The following is a 7,456-nucleotide window of genomic DNA, read 5'->3' on the forward strand; positions in this document are numbered from 1 at the left end:
GAGGAGAGCCCTGGGAGGGATTGAAGGGAGGTTTCAGAGATGGTGGATCTTTTTAATATAATAGTAAACAGGGAGAAAAATGGAAAAACTTAATGTAAATTGCCACTGAGGAGATCAGGACTGGAGGGAAGGACAAAGGAATTTCCCTCCCAGGGCAGGGCTGTGGTGCAACATAGCCCCCAGAAGGAGTCTGGAGCAGCCCCAGGCTTTGTGTGGGCAGGCAGAGGCAGGCAGGAGGCAGAGCTGTCAGCAAAGGAAGGGCCCAGCCAGGTGGGGCAGCTGGGGGATGCCGACAGCCTGCAGGGACAAAGGCGCAGGGCAGGGACACCGTGGGACAGCCTGGGCTGCTCAGGGCACAGGGATGGGCAGCAGCTGCAAGACAGCCCTGCCAGAGCCACCTTGGGCAGCACTTTGGCCATGGCTGCTGGGCCTGGGCCTGAGGCAGGAGCAGGAGACAAGTGACCCTTGCAGGCCTGGGGCCTCATTGCCTCCTTGTCCCTGCTCAGCAGCCTGGCAGGGGCCGCCCCATGCTTCTGCCCTTGGCATTGCACATCCCCACATGCCAGTGCCCATCCCGGGAAGAGCCCTGAGCAAGGAGGGAGGGACAGGATCTGCCTGGCCAGGGGCTGGGGCTCAGGCCTTGGCCCTTTGCATTCCTCAAACACATCCAGGTTTGCTCAGCACCAGAGACACCTTTGCCTTCTTTGTCCCCAGCTGTCATCACTGCCTCCAGTGTTCTGCACTAACTGGAACCTGGGGACACTTTCTCAGTCGTGTTCCTCAGTGGGAACCATTAAAACTTCAAGAAGTTTCAGACTTTCAATTTAAATTTGAGTTCTTGGGAAGTTTTTTGAAGACACTCTCAGGGACTGAGTCTGATGTAAACAACACCAAATCCCCAAGAGGCTCATTAAAGGCCTTGTGCTGTGTCTGTGCTGCTGAGCTTTAAAGGAACAGCTCTTCCCAGGGCCAGCTCCTCTCCCAGCCCAGCAGGGCTGAGGGCTCTGCCTGCAGGCACTGAGGGGACAGGAGCCAGGCAGAGACAGGCTGAAGGCAATCAGGATTGGGAAGACATTCAGCTGAGACTTCACCTGGGGAAAGATCTTCACAGCCCTGTGCATGGTGAGTGTGTGGGTGCAGGGCAATATCCCCTGTGCTCCTGGAGGGATCTCCTGAAGCCAGCACACCCCACAGCCTGGGGCATGTGTCAGGAGGACTCTCCCAGTTTCTCTGTGGCACAGAAGCAGGAGGAGGAGGATATGCTGCAGAGCGGGGCTGCCCTGGGCACCGTCAGAGGGACAGGGCAGGACGGCTCCTGCTGCCAGGGACGGCTGCAGGGGCTGAAGCTGGGGCTGCAGCCAGGGCTGCCCAGGGCTGTCCTGCAGAGCAGCTCCTGCAGCCCTCAGGGCTCTTGGCCAGCCCAGGGCATGTGCCACCTGCCGGGGGCAGCTCTCAGCCTGCCTGGCAGCTCCCCATGGACGCTGCAGGGCAGAAGTTGGAGGTGGAAGGAGCCACCCCCATCAGGGCAGATTCCTCCTGTTGTGGAGATGGTGCTGCATGGCCAGGGCTGCTCTCAGCTTTGTCCTAAAGGGAAGGGAAAGGGGCTGTCAGCTTTGGCTGTGTCACTGACACTCCTGTACTGTCACCCTGGGCATCAGCAGATGGGCCTCAGATCTCCCTCTGAAAGTGCCTCCTCAGCCTCCTCTCCTTACAGACAGCAGCAGGAGCTCCTTGGCTTGCAGCATCTCTGTTTGTCTGGCCTGCCCTTAAGGCCCTGCTGCCAGGGAGATGCCCCTGGGCAGTGCCCTGTGCTGGGAGGGGTCTGCAGGGCAGAGCTGAGCCCCCAGGGCTGGGCTGGGCTCTGGCAGCACTGGCAGGGACAAGGCTTGGATAGAGAAAAACAGCTCCCAGTAGGCACAACTCCAGGCAGCAGAGAGCTAGACCAACCCTTGGCATCCCTCCCTGTCCAGCTGCATCGGGAAAGACAGAAGGGTTTGGAGAAAATTATTTTTAAATTGCAATGTTCAAAAAGACCAGTTTACTTTTCAAGAAATTTTTAACTGCAGGCAACCATAAATAGACAAGTTGTAATATTCAAAGCACTCCTGTTTTGGGACTAGCACATACTGCACTGGGGCACAGGGACCCCTGTTTTCCTTTGGTGTCCCCACTGTTCAGGCTGAGAGCAGTGCTAAAGATGAAGCAGGAAATCAGTAGCACAAACTCAAAATCAAAAAAACTTTAGCAAAATTCCCTCACAAGAAGAGTAGTGATTTGCAGAGATTCCAAATAAAATACATAGAATTGACTCAAAGCAATTGGTCACACTTTGTCAATGTTGTCTTTTAACAGCTCAAAATGTCCGGAATGAAGAAATGTCCAACAGCAGCTCCATCAGGCACTTCCTCCTGCTGCCATTGGCAGACACGCGGCAGCTGCAGCTCCTGCACTTCTGCCTCTTGCTGGGCATCTCCCTGGCTGCCCTCCTGGGCAACGGCCTCATCATCAGCACCGTAGCCTGCGGCCACCACCTGCACACGCCCATGTTCTTCTTCCTGCTCAACCTGGCCCTCAGCGACCTGGGCTTCATCTGCACCACTGTCCCCAAAGCCATGCACAATTCCCTCTGGGACACCAGGGACATCTCCTACTCAGGATGTGCTGCACAGGTTTTCTTCTTCCTTTTTTTTATGTCAGCAGAGTTTTCTCTCCTGACCGTCATGTGCTACGACCGCTACGTGTCCATCTGCAAACCCCTGCACTACGGGACCCTCCTGGGCAGCAGAGCTTGTGCCCACATGGCAGCAGCTGCCTGGGCCAGTGCCTTTCTCAATGCTCTCATGCACACAGCCAATACATTTTCCCTGCCCCTGTGCCATGGAAATGTCCTGGGCCAGTTTTTCTGTGAAATCCCCCAGATCCTCAATCTCTCCTGCTCACACTCCAAACTCAGGGAACTTGGGCTTCTTGTATTTTCTGTCTGTCTAGTATTTAGCTGTTTTTTGTTCATTGTTTTCTCCTATGTGCAGATCTTCAGGGCCGTTTTGAGGATCCCCTCTGAGCAGGGACGGCACAAAGCCTTTTCCACCTGCCTCCCTCCCCTGGCCGTGCTCTCCCTGTTTCTCAGCACTGGAACATTTGCTCACCTGAAGCCCCCCTCCATGTCCTCCCCATCCCTGGATCTGGCCCTGTCAGTTCTGTACTCAGTGGTGCCTCCGGCCCTGAACCCCCTCCTCTACAGCCTGAGGAACCAGGAGCTCAAGGCTGCAGTGTGGACACTGATGAGTGGACCATTTAGGAAACATTAAACTGGTTGCCAATATCTGCATATGTTTTGAAATAAAAGTAATGTTTGATACTACTTGTTGGACTGTTTTTTTTTTCTTCTGTTTTCATTTTTTAATATTCTCCCTAAACCAAGGCCATTTTTTCTGCAATTTCTTATTTTGCTTTTCCAAAATTTACTTTGGCCTCAGACTGTGTCAATGAGGAGCTGGTCTCTTGGTGGCTTTAAAGGAGATAAAGGATCTCCCAGTGGAGTTTTCATGGGAGATCCCTTTATGTTGCCTTCTCTGGAGCTGCAGCAGCAATGTCTGTGTGCAGAGCTGGGGGCAGATCAGGGCTGGCACAGCAGCTGTGCCCAGCAGCAGCAGCACTTGGTGTTGCCAGTGCTGCTGCCGTGGCCCTGCCCCGCTGCCCTGGTGGCCCTGGTGTTGCTGCAGGGCCTGAGTGCTCTCGGGGCCGGGCACAGCCCTGGGGGTGGCAGTGCCGGGGCTGCAGCAGGGACAGGCCATGGGCACTGCTGGGGCAGCGCTGACGCCTCAGCCCAGGCCCTGGGGGCTCCAGGCTCCTTGCCCAGGCTCTCTCAAGAACACACCCAGGCCAATGCTCAGCACAGAAAAGCCCCATGAGCAGCCCCAGGCTGGCCGTGGGCAGGCTGGGGGCAAACAGCATGGCTGGGGCTCTGCAAGGGCCCTGGGGCAGATGGGAAGGAGCAGCAGAGCAGGGGCTGATCCATCCCCAGTGCGCTGCACAGCCCAGGGCAGCGTCCCAGAGCATCCTGGTGGAGCTGCAAACAACATCTTCCCTCTGCAGCCCTGGCCTCTCCCCCAGCTCACACAGGTGCCCCATCCTTGCAGGCACAGACACAGCAGCACTGGCTCAGCAGCCCCTGTTTGCATTGCACACAGCAGGGGGAGCACCCCCATGCTGTTGGTGTGGGGACATGAACCTGAGGGAGCACAAATGCCATCAGCCCCTGGGGCCAGCAAGGGCTGGGGGACACCAGGGAAACCACTCAGCTTTGTCCTGGCCTCTGCAGTCAGCCAGAATGTTTGTTCCCATCAGCTGGGAGTTTCCTGTGCCACTGCAGACGCTGTTGCTCAGAGCCAGGGCTGCCTGGCAGCCACCCCCAAAATACCTTGAGCATTTCCTTGGCTTCACCTTTGCTTTCTTTATTCTTCCTGCTTCAAATTTCTTCCTCTTGCCCATCCCTTTTCCTTCCCTGTGAACTGTCCATCCCTGTTTTCCCTTTCCTCTCTGGCCCCACTCCCCATTGCTCCACATGCTGCACCTCTCTCAGCACCCCTCCCCTCCTCCGTGTCCGCGACAGGGGCACCACGCCAGTCTCGTCCTGTCACAGACATCTTTTCATTAAAATCCTTTCATTTGGATTTTTCCTGCTGAAGCTGAGAAGTTTCAGCAACAAAGTGTAAACAATGTTTTTTTTGCTGCTGCGGAATGCAATAGGTGGATCCGTGATTGGTCTCCTGTGGATGTTTGGATTTACTGACCACTCACAGCAGAGCTGGGTCTCGCTCTCTGCCAAGACACAGATCTTTGCTATTCATTCTTTTCAATTCCATTCTTAGCTTAGCCTTGTGAGAAACCTTTTCCTTTCTATTTCTTTTTAGCTTAGGTATAATGTAGTATATATATAATAAAATAATAAATCAAGCCTTCTGATCATGGAGTCAACATTCTTGTCTCTCTCTCATCCTGAAAACCCTTTTGACCACTGTTCACATCATCCCAGTCCACACCGGATTTGCAGGCTGTGCCAGCACCTGTGCCCGCCAAGGCGCCCCCTGCCAGGGCTGTGGCACGACAGGGCGCTGAGGTATTTACCTTTAGCGCGAATGCTGACATGGCCAGCAGGAGGCCATTAGGTTCCCGGGGCTGTGGCGCCTCCTCGTTGAATTTGTGGACACTTCCCTCGTGCCAGGTGACTATGTGTCTGAGGGACCCCGTGCGTTTCTGGTGAGAAGCCAAAACTAAGTCCGATGAGATGACTGAGCCTGCCTCCTCGCGGCATCTGCAGGGTTGCGGAGTGGGCTCCTCTGGCTCTGCTGGTGCTGCTGGGGGTGCAGGGGCGAGGGGTGTTGAGTTGACACCCAGTCAATCATCTACTCTTGTCCCTGTGGGGCCCAAGTACCGGGACATAGCAGGTGCGATGGCTTTGCCAGGGGGTTCCCAGGCTTTCCCTGGGCACAGGGGTTTTACTCATAACACCCATTGACTGCTTTTGTATAAGCTGGAGAGGGAAGCCCATGATGCGGTTGCTCAGCATGGTTTGGGGCCTGCTGAGGTTATGCTGACTCTCTGGAGGGTTGTTATGGACGTGCTGACGCCTCATAATCTCCGTCGTGTGGTGCGTTCTCTTTTTGACCCTGTGCAGTTTGATGTTTTTGAGACCAAGTGGGCTCGTTTGGCAGCTGACATGGTGATGCAGAATGCTGCACTGGGGCCACAGAACCCCAGGCATGTGGATGTGGCTGACATGCTGTTGGGCACTGGGCTTTATGAAAATACTCAGGGGCAGAGTGGATTCAATCCCCTTGTGCTTGACCAGTGCCACACACTGGGCATGGCAGTGATTGTTCATACCCTGGAAATGGCTGCTCCGAGGTAGCCATTTGTGACCATTGTCCAGGGAGTTGATTTGATGAGTCTTTCATGGCATTTGCAGCAAGGCTGACTGGATCTGATTAGAGGCAGGTGCCTGATCCTGTGGCAAGGAGGATTGTGATTGCAAACCTTGCAAGGTTTGCAAAAAAACTTGTTAAAAAGTATTTACCTTAAATTATAACCTATGACTTATCAATTTAAAAGAGGAATAACACTTAACAATATTTAACTTAGCTTATAACTTATATTAAACTTAAAAACTTAGAAAAAAAACAACTCTTAACATCATTTAACTTCACTTAGACCTTGTGACTTAACCTTACCTACACGTCTGACTGACTCAGCTATCCAAGGCACTCAAACCCCTCAGAGAGCAGCATTTCTGCCACATTTCCCCAGCACAGGCATTCCTGTGTGCACACAGACACAAAGAGTCAGTGCAAGGCACCTGTGAGAAATTCCCCTGAGGGCAGGAAATGCTCCCTGTGGATCCTTTGGCATCTCCCCAGCAAAGAGTAAAGGGTTGAGCCTGGAGGAGTGGGGGGATCAGCCCAGGCTCCGTCAGTGTGTTTGGGATCCCCGAGTGCAGCAAACGGGAGAGTTCCCAGCTGGGAGAGGCCCCGCTCAGAGGGAGTCGCTGGCCCAGGAGAGCTCCAAGGGCTCCTTTTGGAGCGCTGTGTGCAGGGCCCCAAGAGAGGGGCTTCAGTCCCAGCAATGGCTCATCCTGGCTGCACTTGGCACCAACAGCTTTCTTTGGCAGGGTGAGAACAGGGATGTTGTGCCACTGAGGGAACAAAAACAGTTCCCAGGGGTGCTGCTAAAGGAACCAGGAGCTGGTTGGGAAGCAGCAGTGCCTGGAGCAGACAGTGTTTGTGATGAGCTGCAGAGGAGCTGAGCCCACGGGCTGTTGGCCAAGGCCGAGCCCCAGGGAGCATTTCTCAGCTGGCAGGGCAGCCTGAGAAGGGCAGGGGGGAATGCAGCAGCACAGGGCCATGGAACCAAGGGACCATTGTGACACTGTGGGGCCCTGTGAGACCAAGGGGCCATTGTGACACTGTGGGGCCCTGTGAGGCCAAGGGACCATTGTGACACTGTGGGGCCCTTGTTGCCTTCTGATAGAAGGCAGGCGGCCTGGTTTCAGGAAACAGCACGGCGACCCCCTTCCCCAGGGTTGCTCGGGCCTAAGAAACACGCTAACACCAATATGGTGGACGGTCAAAGGCCTTTTTTCTCTCTTCTCCTGGGGTTTTATAGTCTAAGGGGCTTCTACGTCAGGCAAGGGTCTGTCTTTACCATCTATGGTTAGTAGGCAATGGAAAGTTACTGGGGAAGTGGAAAGTTACTGGCATCTGGTTCAGGGGGCTGCATTCCTATTTTAATTTTCTTATCTAAGGGGACAGGGGCCCTGTCTTCCCGTAACATCACGAGATCTTCCGAACGCCAGGCCCTACCTGCTACATCTCCCCCCCCTTTTTCACAAATGAATGAGGTAGTCATATACTGAAATGAGGTATAAGGTTGCAGTTCGATAAGGAAAAGGGGGTTTGGT

Source organism: Zonotrichia albicollis, unplaced genomic scaffold, assembly GCF_047830755.1.
Source record: "Zonotrichia albicollis isolate bZonAlb1 unplaced genomic scaffold, bZonAlb1.hap1 Scaffold_254, whole genome shotgun sequence".
Lineage (NCBI taxonomy): Eukaryota > Metazoa > Chordata > Aves > Passeriformes > Passerellidae > Zonotrichia > Zonotrichia albicollis.